This window comes from Triturus cristatus, chromosome 3_1, assembly GCF_964204655.1.
Source record: "Triturus cristatus chromosome 3_1, aTriCri1.1, whole genome shotgun sequence".
Lineage (NCBI taxonomy): Eukaryota > Metazoa > Chordata > Amphibia > Caudata > Salamandridae > Triturus > Triturus cristatus.
This window is the reverse complement of record NC_140583.1, coordinates 1,166,694,530-1,166,710,215: the sequence shown is the minus strand read 5'-3', so window position 1 is coordinate 1,166,710,215 and position 15,686 is coordinate 1,166,694,530. Positions and strand designations below refer to the sequence as shown.

Here is a 15,686-nt window from a genome sequence, read left to right as displayed (position 1 = left end):
ATTGGCCCTGGGTCCAAGACCCGTTGTGTGCATCTCTACCTTTGCCTCCTAATCCAGCCTGCCCTCTTCCTCCTGTTCATGCCTCTCCATACAGCACTCTTGTTCTCTCACAAACGAGTCTTTTGCACACCTCACTGTGCAATCTTCTTGTGGCAGTGGTTGCCTGTCCACTTCTTCCCTTTCTATATCACGTAGAGCGGACACAGGGGCATATTTAATAGAAAATGATGCAGCGCGGTGCTGCAAGCCATCTTGCTGCGCCGAGCTGCATCATTAGGAAAGTGCAGGGATACATCATATTTACAGCAGTACAATGCATCCGTGTGCTTTCCTCTGCACTAGAACGCAATTGGCTGCGTATTGCCAATCTAGGCACCCTTGCATCATGATACTAGGGTGTCTGCATTGCAGGGATGATTGTTTTTGTGCAGGAAGTAACTCATTTAGGACTCATTTATGTCCTTTTATGTGTACGGCAGAATGCAGCACACATAGAAAGATCAAAAAAACGAATAGAAATAAAGGTATTTCTCCTTGTTGCGCTACTTTAGCGTGCCCCCGGGGGAGGTGTTCGAATCTGAAGTATTCCCACATTTACAAAACCTTGTAAATATGGGAATGCGTCAGAATCCATGGGTGTTGCATGGGAATACCCACAGCAACACCCATGGAAACCCCATGGGAACCCCCTTTCACACAGAGTAATGCGAGAAAGGAAGCCATATTTACAAGGCCATGAAAAGCCAGGCAGGGTGGCTCAGCATTGTATGCCACAGGAGTGTCAAAGAAAGTGACACTGCGGTGGCAAAGCGGTCTTTTAAATATGACCCACACATTCCTATCCATCTTGCTCCAAAATGCTGGTTACAGACACACTGGTCAACCAGCCCCATTTAACAGGTACCCTAGAGCTGAACCCAATGTACTTCTGGCTGTGACACCCATACTCCCACTGGTAACTGGTCCTTTTCCTGGCCACTGCAGGGAAGGAGGCGATGCTCCTTTCAATGCAGTGCTGACACTGTTTTCCATCATCGCATGACTTGCTCCACGTGAAACTGTCTGTCCCCTTTCTAACCCTGTCATAGAAGACTGTTGTCAAGACCCTGTGCGCCCTCTTCCTTAGGCCACTACAATGTCACCATCTTTGGGGCCAGCCCTCCCAACCTGCTTGTAGCTGTCTGCCCATCTGTGGGTTGTGCCCCACCCCACCAACTGTGAGGTCCCAGCTTCATATCTCTCCACATCCCCTGCCCTCTCTCTGCCCTGTCCATAGAAATGGGGTCACTCGGACTCGCCCCTCATCTTAAGGGAGAGTCACGTGCGAGGACCGCAGCGTGTAGAGGGCAGCCATATGGATGCTGCCCTCTTCAACCTGTGGGATGCTGTGGGATGCTGTGTTGGTGCCATAATGTTCAGGCGGAGTCTTACCAGTCACCCAGGGTACACACATAGCTGACCCTTCATCCCTTATGGTCCTGGACATAGGTCTGATTGCGGTCATCTCACTGCCTAGCTGTGTAGAAGTAGTGTACAGAGCACGCACGCATGCACGCTGAGTCACGCCTCTCTGATGCTCTCCCTTTCACACGTCGCTCGCCTTCAGGCCTTTTACAGCCAGCACCCTGCTGAGAAGCCTCCAGATCTCCCAGTAGGCTGGCCTGTCTCTGGTCTAGCTCTTTCAATCGCCCTCTCCATACAAACATGTTGCTCACCTAAATCTGCATCACTGGAAACCATTTTATCTTGCATGCCTGGAGCATCCCTGGAGCCAAGAAGGTTGCATTCAAATGTTTGTTGCCTTGTATACTTTAAAAAAAAGTGCTAAACTAAAAGGAATGTTGATCTCGAAATTACAGCCCTTTGAGCCGCACTAAAGCCGAAGACTGCCTGCATAGCATATTTAATATTGAAATGTATTCGCAGAAACATAGAAGGGATTGACCCACAACACAAGTTACCGTAAGCCAGAAAGACCAGATAGCTTACATTTTCACATCACATTTTGAACTGCTGCACTAGCTTCGAAAGTAACTCTAATTTCAACAATGTATTCGCATATGGTTTCTTCCTCAAAGGAGTCGGTAATCAACACTTAGTGCTGCTAATTTTCGCACCTTTCTCTTTCTCAGTTGACAGTGCTAAAGCTGCCAATTTCGTATTCTTTCTTAATGGTGATAAGAAACAACTATTACAGGGCACTGAATAACTCAATAAGTTAAGTATGTGTTGTAAATCCATCCTTCTCCTTGCTCTCAGTTTAACCCCAAGCCCAGTGGATTTTGTGATAAGAAATCACATCATCTGGGGGCTTTTGTTGAAGCCGACGGAGCCACATCGTACGAGCTTCCATGTAACAAGGATTCACTCTGACATTTGTCCGAATCAGTCCCAGAAGTGAGGTTTTTTCACAAAGACATGGACCAAAGGCTCAGAGACTAAGTTAGATTTAGGCGGTAACAATGACTTGAGGAGGGAACGCTAACTAAGGAGAAGAATCCTCACCAGGGAATACCCTTGAACCATGTTAATGTGAGACATTTCTGCTGGTGGATAATGAATTTATGGCCACTTGTCTGATTACTGTAGGAAGAAGGTGAAACCCCAGGGGGCAGTACTGCGTGCTCTAGCCGAAGTCCATAGTTGGTGCAGTGATTACGCGGCGATCCATAATGCTGAAAGTCAAGCACAAATCCAATGATACATAACCAGGTGTGATTAGATAATCAGACATTGTCATGTCAAAGTGAGGGAATTCCCACACTTGTTCCTAAACTCTGAGAGGGATTTCAATGAAGACTCTGGTACTGCATGAAAATATTACATAAACAGTGACAGCCTTATTCAAAGTCTGCACAGAGAATATGCCAGGAATGATGGAACACCCAGGCAGTCTAGAGAGCACGGAGCCTGGAGACGATGGAAACGGGTCTGTGGATACTCAAGAGAAATGGCATACTAGACCGTTAACTGCACAATCACTCACACACTCTCCCACTGTCTGGGGTTAAGGTTAGGTTCAGAATAAAGATGGCAAGGCCTTATTCAAGGCTAGTCATGGCTCATGGTCTTTGCCTTGCACTCTGTCACTAGTTGAACGGACTCTCAGACTATATACCCGTACCAATGCACACTTGTATCCAACTTTTGGGACTGAAAAGTAATCTGCATAGTAAGAGACATGTACCCCTGCCTTAGTGTCCAACTGTACGGTTGTCTGGATCCTTAATGCTGATTTTTTTGTCATAGGTGAACACAGACTATGCGGGTGCATCATGACATGGGCTCAAAGTGCTATCCTCACAGTAGTTGATGGGTACCATCTTCACCGAGAGTTAAACAGCACAAGTGCAGTGGTGGATGCATACTGTCTAGTGATCAGTAGTAGTGAATAGAACCTATTTAACCTGTGTCACTGGAGTGACGCTGATGGAGCAGGTAGTGCAAAATTTTGTATACCTCCTCTATTTTGCATGTAAATATTTATTGAATAACCTACTTACTATAAATTACTAATTGTGTGACGTGATATATTAAAACTAACCTTTTGCAAACACAAACTACACGTGGGAACTTGCTATTTGCATGGCAAAATAACTAATAACTAAAATACATATGCATATTAATTATAGTGTATGTGGTAATTAGATATCGCATGATTTATGTTGCTTTTGTGACGTTTGCATCTTCGTGGAGGACAGTAAAGGTGAATATATCACTCTAAATGTTGCTATATGCTAGGAAAATATTAATACATAAAGGGATTAGTGAGGGTATAACATTAGAAGTATCATTTCATTGTATTAATTACTCTTTTGTGTTTGTTTCGCTTAAGTTGACAATTGCGGCCTAACCAGACATGGCGCATAACATGGAGTTCCGAAGTGGCCACCGTCTTGTGAAGCGCGAACTCTACTGCGCAAAATCGGACGGCTCCGTGAACCTCCGCATAACCTATTCCACACTGTACTCGGTCAAGGATAGGATCTTGGTGGACTGCCAAGACCCCGGACGGTACGAACCGGATTAAATAAACAATGAATTACTGAAACTTCACTACACCAAGTCCGTGACATCATCGGAAATGAATGTGCAAGATCCGTGTGAGGACTAACGGACAAAAATCGATGATTTATGACTATCCAATCATTTGATTGTCTCCACCTAGAAATGTTTCACATTATCCCGAAATTTATTATAAAAGAGTAGTAGATTAGGGGTTGTCGTTGGCTATTCTGATGCATTCGGCGGTTATTATGACTGCGCACCCTCTTTGACCCAACAGACGATGAAAGATGCTGGCACGATTTCTGGTCCTTTGGCGATCTTTTGGACGGTAACGTGCTAGCAGAGGACTTTCGGACTTCGAGCTTTGGCCTGCTTCCTTCGGACAATTGATGACAAAATTCGGTTATGCAGAGCCAATGAATTAGAGAAAATCCCAGATAGCCAGAATAGGTAAATATGATGTTCTGCCATTCTAAATAAATTGATCTAAAAATTCTAAACTTTGATGAGATAAATGCTAACATTGATTACAATAAAATTTTAGATAAACAGACATTGATTAACAGAAATTAAGAGTTTGGTCTTTATTTAAAGAGAATAAGGATTCTGAGTCTTAAAATGTGTTTTAGCTGGTTCTAAATCCCCATCAACCAATCCAACTAATTGGTCCGTCGACCAAGTGGGCGGAGTGCCTTGATGTTTAGGATTAGGGATCTATAGGGGGCGAATGTAAATGTATATTCTGTAAAGTAACTTTCTTTCCTTTAGGTTATAAGGTATTTCCCCACATGTCCAGCGCTTGAATCATTCATCCCTCCTGTGTGCAGACTCGTGAATGGTAATGTATGAGAGTTGGTGTTATGGGCCCCACCAATTAATGCATGTATGAATGAATTAATGTGATAACGGGTCTGCGGCATAGGGAGGATTTCTGTGCATTTCCCATGAGTCCCAATCTTACGCTGGATCAACGCTTACAGGCTTACTAATCTTTTTAAAAGTTCCTCTGCTGTGTGCTTAACTCACCCATAGCCTACATCAGGTCGATGTGGAGTGCTGCACAGTGCAGGAGTATTTGTGCCTGGGAAGGGTATGGTACAAGGATGGAGCAGTACTGTGCAGTATACATGTGGTTGGGTATATGTATGCTGGAGAGGAATACATTACATAAGAGATTTTAGTGCTGTGCATTGCGTGCACAGGCACTGCATATGCAGGGTGTATGTGTACTTGCATGAAGTACAATCTATAAAGCATGAGGAGTTATGCAGCGCACATAGTAAACAAATCCCACAGACTGAGTGTGTTTACTAAATGCCTGTCTACAGTTAAATGTACAAGGCATAGATATATTAGTGCTGGGCAGTAAGTGTGCTAAAAGTGTACACTGAGTAAATGTACTTGCAATGTTACATTGCATGTTGGACACTGGGTCCCATTTTGAGAATTACAGGCCTGCCTGGTAAAGACACGAGTAGGAGAGGAATCCTCAAGAAGGATTTGTGGATTGCTGCATTCCTGTGAGCTGAGTGGGGGCACACTGGAGGGGAGGAAGAGAATCCCTTTACATTTCAAAAGGCTGCTCTTTGATTCAGTAATGGATAACAAGGAAGGGGCCTGGACACATCTAAGGAAGGGAGATGGGTCTGATAGGAGAATCATAAAGAGTAGGACTAGGAGCCTGGGATTGACCCTTGGATGCACATATCACTGTGGCTGACATCTAGGTGTAAACTCTGGTCACTCCCATAAGTTATGTTGTAGACAATCAGCTTCAGAGACTTGCCTGATGTGATAGACCTCTTTCTTGAAGGAAGATAAAAAGGAGAAGTGCCCTTTTCAAAAGAAGCAGAACCCCAAAATAAATGTCAAAGATCCAGACCTTAAATTACATCTGGTGTCTGGAGAAAGACTATAAAAGGGGGAGGTTAAGTCCCTTAAAATGTGTCATATGGCAAGCAGCAAGATTGGCTGTGTGAGGAGATAAAGCTCTACGAGTCTTCTGCCTGTGACCAGTACTGCGGGCCAAGGTCTGCTAGTCTCCCCAGTGGGTGAGGGGAGAGCACCCAGGGAAACCAGGATCACCTGCCTTGGAGCCTGGAGCACCATCGCCTGTCTGTTTTTCAAGACCAGTGTGCCCTGTGAGGAAGAGAAGAGCGTTGGTGGGAGCAAGGTCCGGTGGGGAGCCTTATGGACAGGACTTCCTGAGCGAGGTGTGAGGAAAATAAGTGCACACTGATTGGGTCATTGCCCTGTGCAGGAACAGTTGGATGACCCCCATAAGCCAGGAGAGGGCCGTCATGATCTCAGCTGTGTGAAGTGCGCAGTGCAGGAAGCACCAGGTCTGCACCGCTGGGCCGCACTGACCCCGTATGCCAGAAGGGGTCACTGGTGAACTTAACTGGGCCGGAGCGCAAGACTTTACCTGCTGTGTTTAGGGCTATAGTACCAAATAGGCTGCACCTGATAGAGAGCAATGCAGCAACCCCATATGCCAGAAGGGCATTTGAGCATCATTGTGGCCAACTGTTTGGGTAGTGGCCCAGATGAGAGGATTACTGTCCTGACCTGTGGGCCTAGCCCACCAACTGCACCTGACTGTTTCCTCAAGGACTACAGGGAGCCTCTGACAGCGTAGCACCCTCATCGAAGCTCCAGTCGGAAGCCGGAGGACTCCCCATCTCTCTTTGTTACGGGAAGAGCACATTACCTTTTGTGTCCACCAAGCGGGAGCAGCTTCAATCACTGGAAACCGACCAGCAGCTCTGCTCAACAGGAAGAGTCTGTGCCACATGATGCTTCAGCGTCCATGCGAATGACCCAAATTCATGGTACAGAATCCATACTTGGTAGAACACAAGGAGATGGCAATTGCTGCACTACTGAACACTGTCACACTGCTGGAGAGGGTTAGACGGAAACCAGGCATTTAGTGTTGAAGGCACTGTGGCACCATTAATAATTTGGATCGAAATTCGGAAGAATCAAAAGGGAACTCTTGAGTACACTCTCATAGTTTGCATTCCCACATCAGTCACCAGTGAATGGGGTATAACCCTGAACACGTTACCGGAAGGAGGGTGGGACAGGGATCTCCCTGACAACTACTAGAGCTCTGATCTCAAGAGACACTGTGTTGTTGCTTCTAAATGTTGTATTCCTATGCATAAGTAAAATTAGAAATAGAATACTACTTTTTCTTATAAAAGAAAGTATTTGGCTGTACATTGATTCATTGTTCATACTATCTGCACTTTTAGTTATGAGTTGTGTTCACTGACCTGTATCTACATCCACCCTAAGGAATCCTTAAATTCTCGACCCCACTACCACTGAGAGTCAAGTGCAGAAGGAGTACTTGGTCCATTTGAGCATGATCCATAGTAGGCGGGCCCTGGGATATCAGGAGTAAAAGGCCTCAACCACCATGGGTGAGTCCAGTAGCACCTGCATGTCCCGTGGCCATCTGAAAGGGGTTCTGACACCAAACCTCAACGCCGTCGCATCCACCAGCTTCAACTGCATGCGCATCCTCTGCAAGGCCTTCAAATGGATGGCAAAGTTAGAGGACCTACAGAGGAGGGAACCTGTTGCACGGGAGGTTAGGCCTGAATTGGTAGGTGCTTGCAGGGTTCTAGGTGAATTATTGGATAGGGTAGATATCCCCAGTTAGAGCTCTAGCCTACAGGGACACTTTTGTAGGTGCAGGCTGGACCAGGCGCGCTGCTGGCGCACCAATGGTCACCTAAGGCAAGCCGGTCTGCGTCCGTCCGCGCCTGGACCGGGCCTAGGACCAGAACCCCTGGCCCTACCTCTATAATCAAGCACAAACTCCAATACTCAGGGGAGAACCTTCGCGCGCTATTGCAGCTTGGGGGTAAGTCATGCAAACTATTCTCCTACGAAGAGCTGTTAAGTGCAGAACACCCTCAATGCGCAGAATGTCTAACCAAAGTTATCAGGAGCATTCAGCCGATGCTGAAACCAGATAGTAGTCTGGTCAAATCAAGTACCCACAATATCAAGCTCCAGTTAGCGCTAATCAATGCTAGGTCATTGATTAAACATAAGTATGAAGTTGCTGACTTTATCATTGATAATAAATTGGATGTCTTGATTGTGACTAAAACCTGGGATGAAGAAACACCGGACCCTGATTTTAATATTGGGGTACCTCATGGGTACAAAGTGTTTAGACATGATAGGCAATTAAAGAAAGGTGGGGGGCTCACTTTAATCCATAGGAGAGAACTTTTAGCACATTGCTCAATTCTACCTTCTTTGAACTACAAGGCAACCCTTTTTAAAATCGCTCCTTATGAACAAGAGACATTCAAAGGAATATTGATATACCGTCCACCTTTCCCCAAAAGTAGCATTTTGATTAACTGTCATCCTCTTTTAGAGTTAGGTCTTCAATCCAAATGCTTCACTATCCTAGGCGATATGAACTTCCATCTTGAATCATCAGCAGACAGAGATACGCAGGAGCTTATTGATATTACATCAGAATTAGGACTCCAACAGCTTGTACAATACCCCACACATCAAGCAGGACACACCTTAGATGGTTTGTTTACCAATAACCCTGCCATTCTATTATATCCATTCTCCCTCTTACCTAGACTGATCACCATGCCATTCTTTTCAGATATAATCTGCCCCGCTCCAATATCACCAATATGGCTAGCACCAAGTCAATGGGGAGAGCTTGGCATAAAATCGACCAGAGCTTACTGGAAAGCCAGTTAGTACAAAGCCAACCGGATCTGGAATTAGAAGCTGAGGCCTCAGCTATAAATTACACAACCTGGTTGGAGTCCAACTTTGCCAAATTAGCTCCCATAACAGTGATAAATAAAAATAGAAAAACCCCCTCTGCCCCGTGGTTCTCTGAAGCCTTAAGACTAGATAAACAAGCCTGCAGAAGGCAAGAAAGAAGCTGGCGGAAAAATTATGAAACACTAGAAAAAGATCTGTATAAAGCTATGTTGGCAGATTACAAGAAAAAGCTAATTACTGAGAAGAGCCAACACTTCACATCACAAATAGAAAGGGCAGGTAACTCCAGCAAGGAACTCTTTAAGAACATACAAATCTGACAACAGCTACAAAGGATGACTCCGCCAATTGTAGCTAAGAGTTCTGTAACACACTTGCCCAATCTTTTAAATCTAAGGTGGACCAAATATAAGATCAGTTTGCCAACTATAAAATAAACGCTAGCAGTATGGAACAAGAAGCCACATTCAAAGCGCCCTTTTTTAATTTTACCCCTACGTCGTCAACTCAAATAGCGACGCTTCTTTCAACGATCAAATCAGGATCCCCGGATGATCCTTGCCCTCCCAGGATCCTCCAAAACATTAGCCATCTTATTAGCCCACAGCTATCTAGCATATTCAATCAGATGCTTTCACAAGGGCTCTGCCCTTCTATGTGGAAACAGGCTTGTATACTGCCACTCCTAAAAAACCCACAATTTGGACATAATTGACCCGACCAACTACCGTCCTATCGTGAGGCTCCCGCTTCCCGCAAAAATCGTTGAGAAATTAATAAATGTTGAACTCTCCGCATTCATCGCAGAGAATCAAATCCTAGACCAGAGTCATTTTGGGTTCAGAGCTAGTCATAGCACCGAGACGGCCCTGATAAAGACCACGGACGAAATCCGCATGGCGCTGGATGGCAGAGGGTCGGCGGCCCTCATTCTCCTCGACCTGTCCGTGGCATTTGATACCGTGGACCATACACTTTTGGTCAAGCGTCTAAAGACCATAGGTATTGAAGGAAAGGCCCTTTCCCTTTTAACGTTGTTTCTATCAGATAGAACTCAAACAGTTCACCTGGCCAATTTTAAATCAGCACCTTTTGTTCTGCCTTGTGGGGTGCCGCAGGGCTCATCATTGAGCCCTACACTCTTTAATATTTATGTTTCTGAACTAGCTCCTCTGATAAGAAGCTTTGATCTAATACCTACCTCTTATGCGACGACACCCAGTTGGTTATCTCAATAGTGGACACAGATGTTAATTACTCCATCAAACTTCATGACTGCATGGTCTCTCTGACCAATTGGATGAATAGGCATTGCCTGAAGTTGAATTCAAGAAAGACGGAGGTGGTGTTGTTTGGAAACCTCTTTCCTTTGTGGTTGCCAGCTTGGTGGCCGGATACCCTTGGCCCCCCACCTACACCAGCTGCTAAGGCTAATAATCTGGGGGTCATTATAGATGAGAAACTAAACTTCAAGTCTCAGATTTGGAAGGTGGTGTCCTCCTCCGTTAACACCATCAAAACTGTACGTAAGATTCTCCCATTCATTCCCATAAGTACCAGAAAAGCAGTATTGACCTCCCTGGTTTTATCAAAATTGGATTACTGCAATGGCTTATATATCAACTTACAATCCAATCTACTCAGAAGGTTACAGGCGGTACAAAATGTCGCCGCTAGACTAGTCCTGGACGTTCCCAAATACCATTCCATTAGATCAGGGATTCAGGAATTGCATTGGCTCCCGGTTGGTCAACGCGTTAAATTTAAGGCTCTCTGCATTGCACATAAGGCACTGTACAGTAAGGACCACAATTTCTGTGGGATTCCTTTAGTTGGTATACACCAAACAGACCCCTATGCTCAGCCAATGCCTATCTGATGCCCACCTCCAGATTTAAAAGGAAGAACTGGGGGGGAGGAGCTTCAGCTACAATACTATCAAGGAATGGAATTCCCTTCCGCTTTCTCATAGGAGGGCTTTCTCATAGGAGGACTTCCTCCCTGTTTGAGTTTAGGAAACTACTCAAGACATGGCTTTTCAGAAACTAGCTTGCCCTGACACAGCACTGGAAGACCGGAAGCACCTAGAGGCCCTCGGGTATTAGAGCGCTATATAAATTGTTATAACATAACATAACTCTGATAGACTACTGCCAACGTCTCCACAGGGACAGGCCTAGCAAATTGTTAGTCAGGATTCTTAACCAGAGAAAGATACACCCCCAGTCCTGCTACTACGTCATTCCTACAGCACACTGGCCACAACACAAGCCCCAGTTAATCGCACATTCCGGGAATACCTATGGGACATGTATTAGAGTGTGGATTGGGCTACCCCTGAGGCCATAGCATCCTTCTTGGCTGGGATAGAACTCCTGCAGTTTCCTGAGATATTTCATGGGGACCTAGAAGCAGATAATACAAGGAGGAGATGAGCGATACCCTGAGTGTGTTGTCTGTTAAAAAAGCACTGGGGAGTGATAGTTTTCTGGTAAAATATTATTAATCCTTTACCCATCTTCTCGCAGAAAAACTCTTAAAGGTCTTTAAGGAGGGCCGTGAGCTTCAAATCTTCCCACATATGATGCGAGAAAGTCTCATTCATGATGCCAAAACTGGGAGGGGAACCCATGGATCCCTCCACCTATATATCATTGACCACGATTCATTCGGATACTAAGGTTTTATATAAAATTCTGGCAGCACACCTGTGGTTGGCGGTAGGATTCCTGGTCCATGAGGACCAATGTGGATTTATACCTGGCCGTAGCACGCTATGAATATATATAGATTGTCCCATGTGATGCATTGCCTGAAGTTGAATTCAAGCAAGACGGAGATGGTGTTGTTTGGAAACCTCTTTCCTTTGTGGTCGCCAGCTTGGTGGCCGGATACCCTTGGCCCCCCACCTACACCATCTGCTAAGGCTAAAAATCTGTGGGTCATTATAGATGAGTAACCAAACTTCAAGTCTCAGATCTCGAAGGTGGTGTCCTCCTCCTTTAACACCTTCGAAACTTTACGTAAGATTCTCCCATTCATTCCCATAAGTACCAGGAAAACAGTATTGACCTCCCTGGTTTATCAAATTTGGATTACTGCAATGGCTTACATATCAATTTACAATCCAATCTACTCAGAAGGTTACAGGCGGTACAAAAATGCCGCCGCTAGACTAGTCCTGGACGTTCCCAAATACCATTCCATTAGATCAGGGATTCAGGAATTGCATTGGCTCCCGGTTGGTCAACGCGTTAAATTTAAGGCTCTCTGCATTGCACATAAGGCACTGTACAGAGCAGGACCACAATTTCTGTGGGATTCCTTTAGTTGGTATACACCAAACAGACCACTGCGCTCGGCCAATGCCTATCTGATGCCCATCTCCAGATTTAAAAGGAAAACTGGGGGGGAGGAGCTTCAGCTACAATACTATCAAGGAATGGAACTCCCTCCCGCTTTCTCTTAGGAGGACTTCCTCCCTGCTTAAGTTTAGGAAGCTACTCAAGACATGGCTTTTCAGAAACTAGCTTGCCCTGACACAGTACTGGAAGACCGGAAGCGCCTAGACGCCCACGGGTATTAGTGCGCTATATAAATTGTTATAACATAACTCTGATAGACTACTGCCAACATCTCCACAGGGACAGGCCTAGAAAATTGTTACTACACCCCCGGTCCTGCTACTACGTCATTCCTACAGCACACTGGCCACAACACAAGCCCCAGTTAATCACACATTCCGGGAACACCTACAGGACATGTATTAGAGTGTGGATTGGGCTACCCCTGAGACGATAGCATCCTTCTTGGCTGGGATAGAACTCCTGCAGTTTCCTGAGATATTTCATGGGGACGTAGAAGCAGATAATACATGGAGGAGATGAGCGATGCCCTGAGTGTGTTGTCTGTCAAAAAAGCACTGGGGAGTGATAGTTTTCTTGTAAAATATTATTATTCCTTTACCCATCTTCTTGCAGAAAAACTCTTAAAGGTCTTTAAGGAGGGCCGTGAGCTTCAAATCTTCCCTCATATGATGCAAGAAAGTCTCATGCATGATGCCAAAACTGGGAGGGGACGCCATGGATCTCTCCACCTGTAGATCATTGACCACGATTCATTTGGATACTAAGATTTTATATAAAATTCTGGCAGCACACCTGTGGTTGGCGGTAGGATTCCTGGTCCATGAGGACCAAAGTGGATTTATACTTGGCTGTAGCACGGCTACAAATATATACAGATTGTCCCATGTGATGCATTCCGTGTAGGATTGATTTGAGGAGGTTGCATTGGTATCGGTCGACATTGCCAGGGTTTTTGATACCTTCAATTGGTCCTACTTATTCGAGGTACTGCAAAGGATAGTTAAATTGTTATACAATGACCCCAGGACCAGGGTTCAAAGTGGAGGGCATATATCTGAGAATTGAGGTGTGGAAAGAGGCACTAGGCAGGGATGCCTGCTCTCACTGCTACTACTGGCCATAAAATACCAAGGTGCGCTCAGAGGCCAGTAAATCAAAGTGGGAGACATTGTTCATGTGCTTTCCTTGTATGCAGATAATGTTTTGTTCTACCTGTTACAACCAAGGGAGCCACCTGGATGAATTTGGTGCAGGGGCAGGGTTCAATACGAATAAAAAATAAAACTATCCTGCTTCTTCTGGGAACTCAAGTGGGCTGCCCTATAAATCTCCTACCAGATCTCGACTTTCACTGGGAAGTGGATACATTTCGGTACCTAGAAATAATGGTGACCGTGACAGCCAAGGAGCAGTATGCATGCAACGTAGGGCAGATACTTACATTACTCTAATCCATGATAGGAAGGGCAGCAATTGTGAAGATGGTGTTTCTGCCCAGATGTCTTTAAACTGGGCAGAACTCCCTGTGCCCTCTGCCACATAGTATGTTCGAGACATTAAACAAGTTCCTGTTTTCACTTGTGTGGATTGGAAAGAGGAGCCTTGTGGCATTGGACACCCTTAAACAGGAGTAGGAGAAGGGTGGCTAGGGACTTCCAGACATAGAACTCTACTATTATGCTGCCTACAAACAATGTGCATCAAAATGGGTGATGGACTCGGATAACTGGAGGAGACAACTGTTGCAAGGGATGATCGCTGATACTCTCTTGATGGAGCTATTGATGAGGGGCTCACAGGTGTGTGCAGAATATCCCTACCTCGGATGACACACTGCCTGTGTCTGGGGAAGTACTGTTACCAGAGTCCTTAGGCGCACTCAATTCTGCAGGGATCTAGAGCTATGGGTTTTAAACCACTCCAGTCCAGGTTGCAAAGGAATTTACTCTTTATCTCCTTCTACAGTAGTGTCTGCTAAACATTATCAGTGATCCCAAAAACAAGAAGATGGAATTTAAATTCCTTCAAACAGCATTGCTCTTGGCCAAACAGTATATAGCAACGGGCTGATTTGGAACTGGAGTCCTGGCAATGTCGAAGTGGGTGAGGGACACAAGTGAATGGGCACTGGCAAAAGAAGCAAAGGTAAGGATATCCCAGAGGGACAAAAAGGGCTGTGGACCTAGACACATGGAGAGACAAATTAACAGCGCTCGAGGAGACAGGCATGAGAATAGAACAGATGTGCACTCAAACGAGCGGCAAGAGGGTAAACGACCAAGGAGTCCCGGCGGGTCGATGGGTTTTACAGACCATAGATGAATGGTGGTATTTACACAGATACTAGGAAGAAAAGAGCAGAGTACTGGATCTGAAGGCAGACCTGGGACAACGATGCTTTCAACAGGACATTTGGGGTTGCAATCCGGCCTGCAGACGCTTATCTGTAATACACTTTCGAAATGAGGGAGGGCTCTTTGACACAGATGCTCTTGTTTTTGTATTGCTTGCAAGAAAGCTCAATAAACACATATTGTTTTAAGAAAACCTTTGAAGTAATTAGAGGTGGATATACAAACAAATTTCAGTTGGGAAAGGACATGTACCAATGCAGAATGAGGGGAAGAATCATGCTTGCGTTCACATGGTGAAATAGGCGGTGTAAGAATTATACAGTTGCTACTACGTTACTTCTCCCTGGTTAAAAGTCCTCATCTCAGGCACTGTGGAGGCTACATTTCGGAGATACAAAACACTCTGGATCAGGGTACAAACACGATATGTTGTTTGAAGCCAAAGATCCAGAGAAGACAGACCTGATAATTTAATATGGCTGATTACGTTAAAAATGAGTTCTTATTTGCTCCAGAACAACTTGTGTGGGTTTTTAGAACACATCCAGGGAAATACTTTATTTGAATAGAACGTATTGGCATGCATGGTCTCAATTTTCTTTTAAAAGTTTTCGAGAGACAGGGTGTGTCTTAGCACAGCAATTGGGGAGAGGATGTGCCTAACGGCTAGGGCGATCAACAGCAAATCTGGGGAACCGGGTTCGAGTCTGGGCAACGACGCTCAACATCCTGTGATTCTGGGCAAATCACTTAATCTCCCTGTGTCTAACAAAAATGAACGTGTCCTTGTGTAAAGCAACTGGTGCTCGTGTAAAGCGCTCAGATACCTTTGGGTCAGTTTGCCCATATAAAACTCCGGAAAAATATGGTAAAACTGGAGAAAGGTTTCAGTCTGTGGTGAAAACAGTGCAGGATTCCTCAGTAGATATTATAAATTGGCAACTAACCGTGCCCCAAGAATGATAAGGATCGTTAAATGTGACAATAGGACCTGCCAGAATGGTAAGTCCATATGAGCGCCAGGTCGTTGCCCCCCTGCATGTCAGCCACCGCATGGTCGCATATAATAAATATATATTTTTTGGCAGTTTTAATTTGAATGTGTTATTGGCATAGCCGTGTATCCTGTAACCAGTCCCACCCTTCCCATCACAATGATTGCAGTAAAATGAAG

At 45.1% G+C, this 15,686-nt stretch overlaps 1 protein-coding gene across 14 annotated transcripts in view; it reads right to left on the bottom strand.

The window, feature by feature from the left end:
• The window catches only part of PKNOX2 (PBX/knotted 1 homeobox 2), a 3,737,380-nt gene that overhangs the window by 1,719,339 nt on the left and 2,002,355 nt on the right, over positions 1–15,686 (bottom strand). The window lies entirely within an intron of this gene.